Source organism: Lathyrus oleraceus, chromosome 4 (genome assembly GCF_024323335.1).
Source record: "Lathyrus oleraceus cultivar Zhongwan6 chromosome 4, CAAS_Psat_ZW6_1.0, whole genome shotgun sequence".
Lineage (NCBI taxonomy): Eukaryota > Viridiplantae > Streptophyta > Magnoliopsida > Fabales > Fabaceae > Lathyrus > Lathyrus oleraceus.
Window position 1 is genome coordinate 306,285,705 of NC_066582.1, and position 18,105 is coordinate 306,303,809.

The 18,105-nt window shown below is 36.4% G+C and overlaps 1 long non-coding RNA gene across 2 annotated transcripts; it reads right to left on the bottom strand.

Moving 5' to 3' along the window:
• Positions 1–3,782: 3,782 nt before the first annotated feature.
• Positions 3,783–6,936, bottom strand: LOC127075249 (uncharacterized). 2 transcript variants are annotated; one of them, XR_007786285.1, is made up of 8 exons: positions 6,666–6,936; positions 6,377–6,477; positions 5,784–6,270; positions 5,301–5,684; positions 5,065–5,153; positions 4,666–4,972; positions 4,147–4,518; positions 3,783–4,062 (listed from the first exon to the last, which is right to left on the bottom strand). It is a non-coding gene; the product is annotated as an uncharacterized LOC127075249 (long non-coding RNA). The 2 variants fall into 2 exon arrangements; XR_007786286.1 differs by having other exon boundaries at positions 4,288–4,518; positions 6,666–6,935.
• Positions 6,937–18,105: the final 11,169 nt, after the last annotated feature.

Sequence of the window (18,105 nt, forward strand, 5' to 3'; positions counted from 1 at the left end):
TAAAAAAAAAAAAAGATTGAAAAAAAGTTCGCTAAGTCAAATACCACAAAATGACTTAGGCAAAAGTTAGGGCATCCCGATGGACCGAAAGCTTCAAAGAAGTGGTCCAGGCAAAATAAGGGATAAAGAAAAACAAAAAAAGGAGGTCATTAAATCCTCAACAAAAATAAAATAAGATGACTGCCATTTCAAGAAAATTCGTCTTGAATCCTCATCACACCTTCGAACCCTCTTGGAAGTCGAATGCGTGTATTGAATTGACTGAATATAGGAACTGGAGATCATCAAGAAGAAGGGGTGGGTAAAAATAAATTTTGAGCCTTATATCCTTTTGTTTCAAGAAACCGCGAACCAGACCACGTTATAACCCTTAAAAGACCTAATTGAGGCAGGGTTTATTTTGAAAGCATACTACAACAAGGTTGTGTTAACCTGACTCCAAACGATTTTTGTTAATCATTTTGATGACACCAACTTGCGTACTGTGAATGACTTGATCAACGACTCGTTCACTGTATTTCACCCGTTCATATCAATAAATTTTGATTTCAAATTTTTGCATAAACACTGCATTAAAATTACCATTTTTTGAATGAACAATCTTATTTGCGAGTCAACACTTAGCATCAAAGAAATTCCATTTACAGTTGAAGAACTTGATGGAGTGAAAGAAGTCTATTCGGGGGCAAATCATTTTGAGCATCAGTTAATTCGAGCTAGTCACCCATGGTTCATCTAGCCAAGAGTAGTCTGCTTCAAGAATCAGACCGGGGCAAGCCACCTCAGAGCTCAATAAGTCCAACTATCCAAAGGACAGTCAACCAAGAGTCTGCTATTCCAACATTTGGTTAGTCAAGTTCAGACTGCTGCAAGTTACAAACACTTGGGGCAAGCCATCTCGAGGTGGTCTCATGGAAAGTCGTTTCCAAATCCACTTTCAAGGTGAACATTTCCAAAGTCCCAACAAACTGGGGCAAGATGAGCCACAGAGGGGCAGAACCTCTTTCTTCGTGCTTTCAAACTGCTCAAACAAATTCTGCCATATGTCAACAACTATTGAGTTTAAGACGAGTGCCCGAAAATTATGCTAGCACGATTCATTAATCCTCCAAAAGGATCCCATTGGCAAAGTTGTGGCCAACAAGCTGGATAGAATTCTCCTTTGACAACATCTATCACAAATATTTGGTTGAGTTCTCGGTGTTGAGGAATCATGAGCTTCCATAAAAAGCCTTTACAAACTCCCAGTCTGCCAAGTGTCAGCCTTCTCATAATCATGATCATTCATATATCATGCATTCAAATCATGCATAGCCGAAATGTACTTCATGCTCATTTTGCATTGACCTAGGTCTTGTTGTTGATCCTATGATCCGTTGACCTTTGATTCCAGTTTGTATTTGTTGCCCTTAAACCAACATCCGGTTTTCGCAGTCATTTTCAAGTCCAATTGTTGTTGGCAAAATCCGTTAAAAGCTGGTTGTAGTCCATTGCTTGCGGTCAAAGTCCAATTGTTGCTATTCCGGGGTCCGTTCATGCTTGAACCTGCTCTGAAGATTCTTTGTTCAATCCTATTCAGGTCTTATATGAACCTGTCATTGAACCTTTTTATTCCGGGGTCAGGTCATCCTTGAACCTGCTCTGAAGATTCTTTGTTCAATCCTATTCAGGTCTTATATGAACCTGTCATTGAACCCTTTTTATTCCGGGGTCCGGTCATCCTTGAACCTGCTCTGAAGATTCTTTGTTCAATCCTATTCAGGTCTTATATGAACCTGTCATTGAACCCTTTTATTCCGGGGTCAGGTCATCCTTGAACCTGCTCTGAAGATTCTTTGTTCAATCCTATTCAGGTCTTATATGAACCTGTCATTGAACCCTTTTTATTCCGGGGTCCGGTCATCCTTGAACCTACTCTGAAGATTCTTTGTTCAATCCTATTCAGGTCTTATATGAACCTGTCATTGAACCTTTTTATTCCGGGGTCCGGTCATCCTTGAACCTGCTCTGAAGATTCTTTGTTCAATCCTATTCAGGTCTTATATGAACCTGTCATTGAACCCTTTTTATTCCGGGGTCCGGTCATCCTTGAACCTACTCTGAAGATTCTTTGTTCAATCCTATTCAGGTCTTATATGAACCTGTCATTGAACCTTTTTATTCCGGGGTCCGGTCATCCTTGAACCTGCTCTGAAGATTCTTTGTTCAATCCTATTCAGGTCTTATATGAACCTGTCATTGAACCCTTTTTATTCCGGGGTCCGGTCATCCTTGAACCTGCTCTGAAGATTCTTTGTTCAATCCTATTCAGGTCTTATATGAACCTGTCATTGAACCTTTTTATTCCGGGGTCAGGTCATCCTTGAACCTGCTCTGAAGATTCTTTGTTCAATCCTATTCAGGTCATGTACGAACCTGTCATTGAACCTTTTTATTCCGGGGTCAGGTCATCCTTGAACCTGCTCTGAAGATTCTTTGTTCAATCCTATTCAGGTCTTATACGAACCTGTCATTGAACCTTTTTATTCCGGGGTCCGGTCATGCTTGAACCTACTCTGAAGATTCTTTGTTCAATCCTATTCAGGTCATGTACGAACCTGTCATTGAACCCTTATTCCGGTGTCAGGTCATACATGAACCTGTTCTGAAGAGTTTTCTCCTTGATTATTCCCCAGCGTTGTCAGGTCTTATATGAACCTGTCATAGCATCTTTTTCTTTATTTGGTTGTATTCTAAGTGCCGTTTATCAAATCTCACTTTGAATACTCCCCAGTGTGTGTCTGATTCGCCAGCAGGACTGTTTTCCCAGCAAGTTGTTTCTTACCGTTTGTCTGTCCCCCTGTGGATCATCAGCATTCCCCACAGTTTTGGTCTGTCTAGTAGCATCTCCTGTTAAGGGTCCATCATATCCCTAGCAGATAAAAAATAAAAAAAAAATAAAAATAAAAAAAGAAAAATCATGTCATATCATATCATATCATATCATATCATATCATATCATATCACATCATGTCATAGGGATTCAGGATCAAAATCCGGGTCTTCTTAGTATTTAATCATCTCCCACTTTGATCATATGAAGAACGTCCTCCTTCATATTCTCTAGTAGAAGATACTTAAATAGGGACAACTGTCATACCCCGATTTTGATCCTGAATTTTTTCATTTTTTCTTTTATTTTGCATTTTTGCATACATTCATCAATATAAAATGGATTTTAATATCTTGACTCTTTTTTATTTTTAATTTGATTTTAATTTCAAATTAAGTTTAATTCCAATTGTCAACTTAATCTTAATTGTTTATTTTTACTAATGATTAAAGCTCTAATCGATTTTTATTTCCAAATGAATGTTAGAGTTGATATCCAAGTAATTTTAAATGAATTATAAATTAATTTGATTTTTTAATTTGGTTTTTTACTGATTTGTTATTATTATTTAAATTGATATTTAAGTTAGTTTTGGATTATGCCTAAAAATCCTTTCCATTTTATAAATGCTACATTCTCATACACTTCATTCCATTAATATTTATATATCATGAGCACATTTTACATATTAAAACAAGCATTTTACATAAGCATTACATTATGCCTCATTGGTTATTCATATACATTTTATGCTACATACATCAAACTTCATGGCATACATCATGAGCATTCGGAAGCCCTGCATATATTAAACATAATAAATCTGGTTGTTCCTAATCTTTCTTCAGAAGTTATTCCAGAAGTTCTCTCTCTGAAGTGCATAAATTATTTGAAGTTCATCACTTACAAGTTACACTTCAACACAGTGTTTTTCATTTGGTTGGAAAAGATGTAATTTGTTAACGAAATGAATAGAGTTAAAATTATTGCACGGTCTACACAAGAGCATATGATCAAGAGAATTCCGAATATTTGTGATCATTTTTACAAAAAAGAATAACCAAAAATAAGATCCATTCAAACACCGATGCGCAGCCGTCATTGTTCCCCGTTCCAAAAGCAGTTTGTTTAATTATCCAGCAGTTGCAAGCGAGAGTGTTCATGCCAAACTCTTTTCGTATGTGTGTGATCTACAAAGGACCAACCACAAATTAAGTCATCACATGAGAAAGAAGAGTACAAAGATATGTGATATTTCCAGGAAAGAAACAGACAGGAAGTAAAAAAGCAGGCTTTCGATTGCTGGAAAAAGAAAGCCAAGTGTGTCTCCTGAACTGTTGGAAGCTATCAGAATTGAATGTGGATTGCAGTAACAGACAGAACATTGCAACTATTTAGGGATCGGCCAATTTTACCATCCGCGTCTGGATTTCTTTCAAGACCTTCCAAACAATTGAAAATGATAAATGGAAGCAATCTCTCGAATGCAGTACAGGATATTCTTGTGGAATTTGGATGCAATATGTTGAAGTCAAGTTATGTAGTTGAACATCCGGATTTATCCAATTATGTATCAGATGGAAGCGAGGTCACAGCTAGAATATCCTGCAGCAACCGTGACAGTAAGAATATCCAGCAGCAACCACCTGCAAAACCAGTTGAAACAAACCATATTTTTAGTGTTTCTATTAAATATGTTTTGAAACACAACAGCCACCACCATTCATTCATGGAAGATCTAATGCAAGTATTAAAAGAAACAAGGGTATGAGAGCTGAATTATTGAAACCCACAACAAAATTACAACAACCGGGTTTCCGTCACCGCACTCATTGCTGCCTTTGCTGCAGTTGACAAAAGCCCATGCTTTCGATGCAGCAGTACCGACACTAGTTGCACTTCGTGTTGCCGACGAGTTAGGAATGAAGATGGCTAAGGGTCCTACGTCGTTACGAATGCACTTGGTATTTGATGCCGTCACAAGTTGTAGATTTGAGGTGACTGATCCAGGATCGGAAGAAGTGGTATTAATGAAGATATTACAAGTTTTTGGCATGTGTGAAAAGTGAAGCATTTTTAATGCCGAATAACCAGCCGAACCTGCACGAAAGAGGAAACTCAAAGGATCATCAAAAGATTCAATGTTTAATCCAAAAGTTTCAAATTCAGTTCCAAAATGTTTTGATACTAACCTTGTGCTGTTCATTAGCCGGCGCCGGTATTAATCTCCGATACAACCCGCCTCACACCATGAAGAAGAAGCAAAATGGTTTTAGAAGGCCTGTTATCATAAAAAAAAAACAAGAGGAATCATAACAGAACCATGGTCATGATATAAAGGAATTAATGCGTAGAGTTATAACAAATCAGCAGGATATCCGAGTTGCAAAAAAGAACCGAGAGCCAATCGAGAAAAGAGACACCTTACCTTCAGGACTTTCATCCGGACAGCCTTAAAGAACCTCTGTATTTAACTACTGAAGATATCTTAAAGTATGAGCAAGATTATAAAGATGGTTGTACAGTTGCTCTGCGTGGTTTGAAATTTCGGTATCCGGATATTGCTGCTATTGCTGATACGTTAGCACTTTTGTTTGACCAACCTTCTGTAGATGCCAATTTGTACTTAACACCACCTAACTCGCAAGGTTTTGGCCCGTCACTTTGATAATTACTGTGTATTTGTCTGCCAAATTTTTTGGCTCGAAGAAGTGGACCGTGTATTCTCGACCTGGTCAGCTGTTACCCCGCTTATATGATAATCTCTGTGGTTCTGATTTTAAATCTTCAAACCTGCAGCACAAGGACCATGCTGTATATTGCAAGACAAAACATGCTTAAATATTTGTGTTACAAGAAAACTCATTGAAGTTACAAAAAGACATAAGATTTAAGTATGCTTTCCGTATACCTTGGTACATGTTGCATTTTCGCTATAAGCTGTTGCAAAACAAAAATGGGCCATTCAGGAAGCTTCTCGTAATGGTTCGGATGTGGTGCTTGTTGATACAGCTGGTCATATGCAGGATAATGAACCGTTGATGAGAGCATTGTCAAAGCTGATCTACCTTAACAATCTCCACACTGAAATTCTTCTCGGCACATGGGTTCCGGCTCTGAATATATTTGAGTCCAGCTTACGACGTCGAAACTGTGCAGAAGCTTGTTGAGGCATTTGTAGCACAGGAACATCCTGAAACATAAAAAAAACCCGGAGGAATTCAGTTACAATTGAATCAAACTCAAAAGTTCCGTCTACATAAAGCTTTAGAACAATTGAAATCTCTATCTTCCAAGGTGAATTCTGATGCTTCCATGACCATCAACCATGTCAACCGAAACTGCAACCTGAGCTGTGGTCAAAACCGGACATGCTTTTGGAATCTTCAATGTTTTTACTGCAGTAACAAAATAAGGTAATCAGTAAAGCGTTGAAAATTCAAGAAAGTTCCCAAATTGGAATTGGGACAAAAAGCGATTGGAAAAAGCTTAAGCTCAGTTTACCTGTTCCAACACAAGCATCGATTAGGGGTACCAAAGCCTGGCCATCCAGAAGGGGGTTTTGCAGGATACTCTTTTGAGCTCCATGGGCCATCCTGCAAACCCTAAATTGAAGAGGATAAATAGGAAGCAAAGAGAAATCAGTAGGGGACGAATTTTTTGAGAGTTAACGGCAAAAAAAAACTTAAGGAAACCCAAAATCAATTCCAAAAGAAAAAAACCCTAGTCAGAAAGAGGATTCAGAGAGAGCGGCGAGAACTTTTGAGAACCCTAGATCCAAAATCGAACATACCGAGAGGGAGGCGAAATAGCGAAGCTTCAAACTCCATCATCACCGTCGCCGTAACCGAAGGTGAGATTTCTTTTGGCTTGAATCCTTCTGGAGGTAGTTTGTTAGAGAGAGTGAGACGCAGGAGAGTGAGACGCAGAAGAGCGATGGGTGAGTGAGGTTAGTGAGAGAGAGTGCGTTTGAACGGTGGAGTGAGAGAGAGTGATACCGGGAGGGAGAGATACGTTGAGCTTCTGTTACGTTTTCTTTTTTCCTTTTCTTTTAATTTATTTCAAATAGAATAAATAATAAATAATAAAAAACATTCATTTTTCCTAGGATAGTATTTAATAGTGGTATTTTATATTTCCAATTTCTTCCCTTTGGAAACCCAACAGCCAAATGGCTGGGTTTAATTAGGGTAGTCCACTAGTTTTTTTATTATTAGTTTTTTCTATTTTTATTCTTTACCTTGGTTTATATATTTAAATTAGTACTAAAATATCAATTAGTTGTTAAGTGGTCTGGTGGAGAGAGGGTAGTTCCATAGTCTTAGGTGGAGTGAGTTCGATACTCATACGTAGCTTTTTTTAGTATTTTTTAGTATTTCATTTTCTTTAGTATTTTTTTTTAGTATCTCATTTTCTTTTAGCTTTTATCTTTTATTATTTTATTGTCTTTTAGTATTTTGTTTCTTGTAATATCTTTTTTATGTCCATGCTTCTTTATTTAATTGCATCATCCAGTCAAAACCATTTTAAAATTATAAAAATCATATTTTTCTCGATTTAATATCGAGCCCTTTTTCACACCCTTGTAAGTCGATTGCTTTTTTAAAGCATCACCGTCAACCTCACATAGCTTACTCTTGGGCTTTCTTACAATGAGCCGGTTCCCTTGCACTTACACTCATGCATTATTTGTTTGGGCCCGATTTTATTTATTTCATGATTGTTTAACCCCCATTTGACAAATGTACCCCACTCCCCAATGTGTAATAATTTTGTACTTTTTATTTCTTTATTTGTTTGGTTGTTTAATTAGCTACTAACACAAGAATAAAATCAACAAATTTCAAAAATACAAAATAAAGACTCGATCCAACGTCGAGCATTTTCTCAATAAACAAATCAATTCATTTTTCCATCCTATTCCATCCCATCTTTTTCAAACTTTCATCAAATGCTTGATCCAACGTCAAGCCATTTTTCATAATAAAAACTCAAAATACCTAATCCCTATCTAAACCTTTCAATAAAGGTGGAAATGGAACGTGGTGTATACCGCGCACTCCTGAGGTTAGGATTCGAGACGTATGCCTCGCCAATCTTAACTCTCGCCATCATCCAAATTTACCCACTTTGCTTTCTCAAACACTCAGTCAAATCTTTCTCAAACATCCATCAATACTTGATCTAGGTCAAGCCATTTTCACAATAAAACTCAAAATACCTAATTCATATTCAAACCCTTTTCAATAAAGGTGGAAATGGAACATGATGTATATCATGCACTCCTGAGGTTAAGATTCGAGACGTATGCCTCGCCAATCTTAACTCTCGCCATCGCCTAAAATTGTCAATGTGGTTTCGTCAAACCTTTTTCTCAATCAAATCTAAGATACTTAAATCTTATTTAAGACTCTTTCAATAAAGGTGGAAATGGAACATGGTGTATACCATGCACTCCTGAGGTTAAGATTCGAGATGTATATCTCGCCAATCTTAACTCTCGCCATCGCCTAAAAATTGTCAATGCGGTTTCTTCAAACCCTTTCTCAATCAAATTCCAAAATACTTAATTCCTATCTTAACTTTTTTCAATAAAGATGGAAATGGAACATGATGTATATCATGCACTCCTGAGGCTAGGATTCGAGATGTATATCTCGCTCATCCCAGTTCTCGCCGTCATTCAAAATACATCCAACCAATCAAACTCTTTTCTCGCCGCCGTGCGATTAATCAAAAACCTTTTTCATAAATGAAAGATATATTGTCTTAAGTGATACAAAACAATGTTTCGGCCACGATTGTTGAGTAGAGATAAGTGACGCTTTTCCGAATGTAGATCTATAAATCCTTTCGATGTGTGGTATGCGTCCACTCCTCATCTGTTTTGGGTAAAACGATGTTTTCGTCGATTAATACAATATAGCTTTCGCTAAAATCGACCAACAAACAAACATTTTTCTACCCAGAACTACGTAAGCCTTGATTTCTCTTTTGAGATACGTAGGAGCAGGATTTGTAAATCTTGTCAGGCCCACTAATAAAAAACTTAGGTTTAGTCCTTCGTTAAATAATCCAAAAAATATTCTTCTCTCTTATATTCTTTCTTTTCCCACTTAATAAACTGAAAAGCCTAACATTTAAACTAATACTAACGCACACAACTGACCTAATGGTTCCCGTTGAGTACAACGGACGTGAGGGGTGCTAATACCTTCCCCTTGCGTAATCGACTCCCGAACCCTGATATTGGTTGCGATGACCATATCTTATCCTTTCCTTTGTCTTGGGTTTTATCGATATTTCCCCTTTCCTTTTTAGGAATAAATAAAGTTCGGTGGCGACTCTGTTCAGTCCATCATTGCGAGCGTGCGATCGCGCTTTGCTTTGAAGTCGTATCCCCATTTTTTCGAGGTGCGACATAGCCCAAATAACATCTAACTTGTATAAGTATCAGAACCAGGTGAACAACATATATTCAAGTCAGAGTCTATTTTAACATTAGAGAGGAGAAGCACAAGTTCAGATTCATTTTGGGCAATTGATCACACTAAAATTTACGTATTTTCGACTCCAATTTCACATGCATTCTAGCTGTTTTATTATCATTTTGTTGTGTTATTGGTATGTTTTCCTTTGTTTTCAGGTTTTCACTTTAATCGGAGCCCCGATCGAGAAAAGGAGCGAAAAAGAGCCAAAAACCCTAAAATTCAGCATTTTGCTCTTATGGCCTACCCAATGGCGGGCGCCACAGACCAAGCCATGACGTGTCAAATTCAACTTCTATCAACTCCCACGTTTTCCCACTACTTCCACTAAGGCGCCCCATATTGTGCTTGTGGCGGGCGCTATGGCCTTGTGGCGGACGCCACAAGAGAAAAAACGGTTCCCTCCTATTTTCGAGTTGAAGGGCATCCAAGTCATTTCCATCTTTTTACTTGCCTATAAATAGAAACGCGAATTCACTTTTACAATCATCCAAACTTAGAGCAGAGGCAAACTCAGAAGCAACTTTGTTTCACTTAGGCATATATTCAGTATTTTATAGTGGTAATCGCTTCGCATTGGAGTGTTACCACAATCGTGTAATCAAGTCTGTGATAGAGTCTGTAATCGAGTTTGGAGCACTTTGGAAGGAAGTTTATCCTGCCGCCATTTTCTTTTCCGCATTGCAATTTACTCAGCCCTCCGATTGGAGCAGGTTTTTATTACTCGCCTTTACTTTATTTATTTCCCGCACTCGCTTTTATTTTATTTATTTCCCGCACTCGCTTTTATTTTATTTATTTCCCGCACTCGCTTTTATTTTTTATTTATTTCCCGCACTCGCTTTTACTTTATTTATTTCTCGCACTCGCTTTAAATTATTTATTTCCTCGCACTCGCTTTACTTTATTTATTTCCTCGCACTCTCTTTACTTTTATTTATTTCCTCACACTCGCTTTAAATTATTTACTTTCCGCACTCGCACTACTTTTATTTACTTTCCGCACTCGCACTACTTTTATTTATTTTAATGCACTTTTACTTTACCATGTCTAGCTAAATTTATAAGGTTAGAATGTAAGGATCATAATTGAACCGATAATCCGTACAATTGTTCGTAGAAACACTTAATGGCTATTTTAACTTTCAAATTAAGTTTTCCCGCACTTCAATTCCGTTGGGTAAGATCGAAAGCCGTCCAACGTCTTTTTAAACTTAATTGTTTTTAACTATTTCAAAAACAGCGAAAGCGCTTTGTTTAGTTCATTAGGAGATTTTAACATTAAGAAGAAAAGAGATTTTAAAACTATTTTCGGACGCGTTTATAAGTTTAGAGTCTGGTTCGTAAGAACCTCTTTTGGTTAAGAAATCCAGGTTATAATACTTTTCAACCTAGTCAAGATACTATATTTCTTTAAAATAGGTTTACTACTCTAACGCAATGCGCGCCTTTTTATAAGTGACAATAAGAGGGTTTGATTAGGGAGTACAACTCGGTTCTGAATACGCGAAAGCGACAGTTCCTGTTAAATTAGTTCTTTTCAAAGTAGGAAACACTGCCCATGAGTAGCGCTACTAGCAAGTACTTGGATTATCAATTAATTGCGTGAATTACATTCGACCCTGTCCTTATTAATTAATATTTATTCAACACTTTACTTTTCATTGCACACTACAAAAACACCTATTTTGATTGCCTTTGATAAACACCATAACAATAGATAACGATAGATTGACACTTGGTCTCTGTGGATTCGACAATCTTTTATATTACTCTGACGCGTTCGTACACTTGCGAAACTACGCATCAGCAATCTGCCATATTTAAATGTTTTAGAAGAAAAGAAATCTATCTTTAGCTAAGGGTTTTGTGAAGATGTCAGCCCATTGATGATATGTATCTATGAGTTTTAAAATTATTATCCCTTTCTAAACATAGCCTCTGATAAAATGATGTTTAATTTCTATGTGCTTCGCTCTAGAATGTAAAATTGGATTCTTACTTAAACATATAACATCAATATTGTCACAAAAGATATGGATGTTACTCTCATAGATCTGAAATTCCTCAAGCTAATTCTTCATCCAGAGCACCTGAGTGCTGCATAGTGAAGCTGAAATGTATTCTGCTTCTACAATTAATAGTGCAATGGTTGATTGTTTTTTGCTAGCCAATGAGATGAGTTTTCCTCCCAGAAACTGATAGTTCCCAGATGTGCTTTTGCGTTCCAATCTGTCTCCCGCGTAATCTGCATCACAGTACCTAGAAAGCCTATACTCTGATGTTTTCTTATACATCAATCCAAGGTTAGGTGTTCCTTTCAAATACCTTAGAATTCTCTTAACAACTGTTAAGTGAGATTCCCTTGGATCTAACTGAAATCTAGCACATAGAGATACGCTAAATAATATATCTGGATGCATAGCAGTAAGATAGAGAAGAGAACTTATCATACCACGATAGAGTTTATGACAAACATTTTGACTTACCTCTTCTTTCTCCAGAATGCAAGTGGGATGCATGAGAGTCTTGGCTGGTTTGCTTTATGATATTTCAAATATCTTCAGAATGTCTTTTATGTATTTTATTTGATATACATACATGTCTTCTAAAGTTTAGTTAATTTGAATCCCCAGAAAGAACTTTAGTTCTTGCATCAGACTCATTTCAAATTCTGCCTGCATTAGCTCAGAAAATTCTGATAAACATAGGGGTTAACAGAACCAAATATTATGTCATCAACGTATATCTGACATATCATTAGATCATTTATAAGGTTTTTACAGAAGAGAGTGGAGTCCACTTTGCCACTAATAAAATCATTTTCCAGAAGAAATGAACTAAGTATTTCATACCAAGCTCTGGGAGCTTGTTTCAGACCATAAAGAGATTTTTTAAGTTTAAAAACATGTTTTTGACATTTTGAGTTTTCAAAACCAGGAGGTTGATAGACATACACTTCTTCAGAAATATACCCATTCAGGAACGCGTTTTTCACATCCATCTGATATAATTTGATGGAATAATTTATAGTAAAAGATACAAGAAGACGAATAGATTCTAACCTGGTGACTGGAGCAAATGTTTCATTGTAGTCAATACCTTCCTGTTGACTATAACCTTATGCTACCTGTCGTGATTTGTTTCTGACCATTTCACCCTTTTCATTAAGTTTGTTTCTGTAAACCCATTTAGTTCTAATCACATGGGTTCCCTTGGGCCGTGGTACATGATCCCAGACATCATTCTTGGCAAATTGATCAAGTTCTTATTTCATTGCCAAAATCCATTCTTTGTCTTGAAGATCTTCTTCACAGGATGTTGGCTCTATCAGAGATACTAGTCCCACAAGTGTTTCTTCAAAATCTTTGAATGTTGATCTTGTTCTGACAGATTCATTTTTGTTTCCCAAAATCAGTGCCTCAGAAACATTTTGTCTATTTCTTGATATTTTGTGATTGATTGTGACTTCAGGTGCTCATGACGTTTCCTTTTCTACTTCTTCAGATTCATTGGTCTTTTCGTCAGAACCTGCAAGTGTTATCTCCAAATCTGCAAAATTCTCAACTAGCTTTGACTTTTCAGAGTCAAGCTTATCATCAAATCTGACATGTATTGATTCTTCCACAATTTGTGTTTCTGTCTTGTATACTCTATATCCTTTAGAACATTCTGAGTATCCCAACATAATACACTTTTGTGCTTTAGAGTCAAACTTGTTCAGATTATCTTTAGTATTCAGAATAAGACAAGAACATCCAAAAGGATGAAAATATGAAATGTTTGGTTTTCTTCCCTTGTACAGTTCATAAGGAGTCTTCTCCAAAATAGATCTGATAGAGATTCTATTATGGATGTAACATGTTGTATTCACAACTTCAGCCCAAAAGTGCTTAGCCACGTTTTTTCATTTATCATGGTTCTGACCATTTCTTGGAGAGTCTCATTCTTCCTTTCTACAACTCCATTTTGTTATGGAGTTCTAGGACAAGAGAAATCATGGGATATTCCATTTGAGTCAAAAAGTTCTTCAAAAAGTTTGTTTTCAAATTCTCCACCATGATCACTTCTGACTCTGATTATTTTAGAGTCAAATTCATTTTTCACTTTTGAACAGAAGCTAGTGAACACAGAATATGACTCATTCTCGTGCCTTGAGAATATTACCAATGTCCAACGACTATAATCATCAACAATGACAAGTCCATACTTCTTACCATTGACTGACGCTGTCTTAACAGGTCCAAACAAGTCAACGTGTAAAAGTTCCAGAGGCTTAGAGGTAGAAACAACATTTTTGTTTTTGAAAATTGTTTTAGAAAATTTTCCTTTCTGACATGCTTCACAAAGAACATCTGAATAAAACTTCAACTTAGGTAGGCCTCTGACTAACTCAAATTTATTTATCTGAGAAATCCTCCTCAAGCTAATGTGACCCAAGCGTCTATACCACACCCATTGCTCTTAATTTACAGATATTAAACATTTTACGTTTTGATCTTTTAAAACTGAAAGCTTTATTTTGTAAATGTTGTTCTTCCTCTTTCTAGTGAAAAGGACTGTGCCATTTTTTTAATTAACGGAATTACAAGTTTTTTGATTAAATATTATATCATAACCGTTATCACTTAATTGACTTATGGATAACAAGTTATGCATTAATCCTTCAACATAAAGAACATCAGAAATAGAGGGAAGAGATCCATTACCAACTGTACCAGATCCTCTGATTCTTCCTTTCTGATTTCCTCCAAAGCCTACGAAGCCAGCATATTTAAATTCCAGGTTTTGGAACATATGCTTTCTTCCCATCATTTTTCGCGAGCATACAGAGTCCAAGTACCATGATTGGTGTTTTAACTCTGTTGCACAAGATATCTGCTGAAGGAGAAGGGCGATCCAAAATCCAGCGGAATTTAAAATTTCTCCTTTAATGATCCTTACGAATGGGCATGATCAGTGATAGAATCATTACCTCTTGTGGAGATTGTAACCTTGATGCAAATATACGGAACGATCACGAACGTTGAACGATGACAACGCCTCTACTCAGTCCACACGAACGGATTCCTTCAATCTTAGTGCTAGCTGCTACAAATGAAGGCTTTGAGTGAGAGAGAGAGAGAGAGAAACGAAATTGCAACTGCACTAATGCTTCTGCACAAGGGTTCTATTTATAGAACCACTTGTGTGGGCTATAAGCTAAAAAGCCCACTTAAGTGTATGTGGCCCATATCTTATAATATGCCAAAATCACTTAAGCGTGTGGTACCTTACCATATTTCGTATTCTACTTAATTACAATGTACCTTACGATGTTCTATAATTCACTTAAGTGCACCGTTACGATGTTCCTTAGTTACTCTATCTCTCATCAATCCGTCCTTTGTGTGTGACCCTGTAGGTTTTCGCGACATTGGCAATTATATTAAATCACACATTTAACATAATAAACAGTGAGCGGTATCTAGCAACACATCACTTCTACCCAAGACACGAAAATGTCATGTGATTTGACAAATCCTTCTGTGATAATACTTATGCGTATAATTACCCTTTTGCCCTTATGTCTATATTCAACACAAGGTATAGACCGTGTCATCCTTGTCCAGTTTAATATTGGGCCCATAGACATTTATCCTGTTACGCAGGATGGGAAAATTCCATCTAGATCACTCATGTCCCTTAGCATGCTTCGTGGAGTACCCATCAACTGTCTTTATGGTCATCCAATTACGGACAACGTTTGATCAATAATAAGGCACTCGACTCTACATATAGGGTCCATAGTGGTTTCAGGTCGTGGTATACACCATTATCACCATGAGAATAACTTATGACACTTTGTATAACATTCTATATAGTATTCTCATAGCGGGTCAATCCAGTATAAATATTACTCTTAATATTCATACCTATGTTTAAGACTTAATAACTCCTTATCCATGATCCATGAGATGTGATCATCAGTCTATATACATAATAGTCTTAATGCTTTAATGTTATCCCACTTCACAATAAAGCTCGACTACGGATACTTTAAGAATAGTGTCCTTATGTTTAATGTGATCTCATGATTAAGTCACACTTAATACATTAAACGGACTATCTATTCTAGGGACTTTATTAAACAAACATAATAAATAAAAATCCTTTTATTATTAATAAACAATTCGATAAAAGTACCGAAAGTATTGGCCTCTAGGGCTTACACCAACATCTGCAACATACACTATTTTATCTTTTGGTACCCATAATCTTTTGGGTCCTTTAGGATTAGTTCTCCCAGAGTTTCTAAAAACTTTGGATTTTCTAGCATTATTAAATTTCTGTGTTTGTGCAGGTGTGTAATGATAAGAAAAGGGAGATTTAAGTTTGTTTTCTGCAGAAGATTTTAGATCATCTTCATCAGAGTCATATCCAATTCCTCTTATCTTATTATGACTAACACCAAAGATCATAGAAGCCATTTTTCTTCTTTCAAGTCTGTTATTCATAAATATTTGAAAAGCCTTTTCATATTTGTATATGATGGTGTCAGAAGTAGGTGGAGCTTTAGAAAGAGTTTCTTCAAGTTTTGAACATTTTTTAGTTGAAATGAGTCCCTTCTTCTTTGGTTTTAAGGAGTTTTTATTGAAACCTTCCTTTTTGGAGCTGTCTTTCTTGAGCTTTGGACATTCATTTCTGTAATATCCAGGTTCTTTGCATTCGTAACAGGTCACTTCTTTGTTGGGTCTACCTTTGGAGGTTGACTCTGGACGATCTCCCTTCTGTATGGGCCTTCTGAAGTTGTTATTTCTTTTTCTCCAGAGCTATTTGATTCTTCTGGATAGAAGAGATAACTCCTATTCATCATCAAAATCTTTATTTTCAGAGTCATCGTCGTCTTCTTCTTCATCTTGGAAGGCTTTATTCCTTTCTGACTTTCTTCTTTCTGATCTAGACTTTAGAGCTACTGATTTTCTTTTCTTCTGAGGTTCATCTTCCTCTAGCTCTATCTCATGACTCCTGGGGGAGATGATAAGTTCTTCAAGGATTATGTTGTTCAGATCTTTGGATAACTTCAGAGCAGTAACCATTAGTCTCCACTTTTTAGGAAGACTTCTGATTATCTTCTTGACATGATCTGCTGTAGTGTATCCCTTGTCCAAAACCTTGAGTCCTACTACTAAGGTTTGGAATCTAGAAAACATTACCTCAACAGCTTCATCATATTCCATTCTGAAGGCTTCATACTTCAAGGAATCAAGGATTTCTTTAGTTGTTTCCATGTTGGTGATCTTCTCGTACTCATTGTAGGAGATATCGTTCAACAAAATAGTTATGGCTTTATGGTGATTCTTGAAATCATGCTTCTTATCATCATTCATTCTGCTTCTTGGAATAGCAATACTAAGGGCAGATATGGGTGGTTCATAACTATTTGTAACAATGTCCCATAGATCAGCGTCGTAGCCCATAATTTTTTTTTCAATTTTGTCCTTCCAATATTGAAAATTTTCTCCATAAAAAACTGGAGGTTTAGCATTGTAGCTATCTCTATCATTTGTGTTGGCCATGATGTTTTTCTCACACTAGATCTCTCTACACTGTTAAGTGTTTGATTCAAAAATCAATAACAGAGTCGAAGCTCTGATACCAATTGAAGGTAGAGAAAAACAAGAAATAAGGGTTTGAATTGTTTTTACAATAATCAATTTTTTTTTGCAAAACCACACACACGAAAGTATTTGCTAACAACACGATAATTTTATCCTGGTTCGCTTGAAAATCAAAGGCACTCCAGTCCACCTGGAAAGGTGATTTCACCATCAATAAGGACTTAATCCATAATCTCAATATATTACAAAAACGTCTAAGAGTTCAACAATCTATTAGCCCTCTCAAGTCTACAGACTTCAATAAGTCACTTGAGGAAAATCAACAACTATAAAGAATTAAAAGTGTTTGTCTGAGTGCTTCTAGGTAAGCAGTACGAACACAATTAAGAAGGCCGATCAATATTCACACTATGAGCAACAACTCTTGTGTGATTACTGAATTTACAATGAATATATTTTGAGTGTATAAATTATAGAGTATTATAGAATTCTTGTATTGTTTCCTGGTGTCTGCATCATGATGATGAGGCTTTTATATAGAGTTTGGAGAAGATACCGTTAGAGAAAAAATTAATGGAGATATCTTGACAATTATGAGACTTAATGACATTAATTTTCTTGTCTTTTCCATAGCCGTCTTGGACTATAATCCATACCATCCTTATATAGATCTTTACCATATTTAGAATACTTCTTAATTAAGTTTCTGATTTTGATGATTCAGATCATTTTTTGAGCGAAAATCAGAGTGAGCGGAATTTAGAGTCTTTGAGTAGAACTTGTATTCTTTAGATAGTTGTTGTTGAGTATTCTTCAGTGTCAACTTGACTGATCTTCAGATAGAGTGTCTTCTGATGTTGGCATCAGAGTCTTCAGATGTAGAGTCTTCAGAGTCTTCAGAAGTAAAGTCTTCAGAGTCTTCAGATGTAAAGTCTTTAGAGTCTTCAGATGTAAACTAATGATAACTTCTGTATGTAATTCTTTCAGAAGCGTTCTTGTTCGGAGTCATATATGATTTCTTCATTTCTGGATTAGTTGTTATGGACTTCGTTAGTTGTTAGATATGTTTTTATCAAATTCATTTTTGCTTAGAAACCTGCACACTTAGAGAAATTTATTAGGGTACCAAATTGTCTCATTCTTT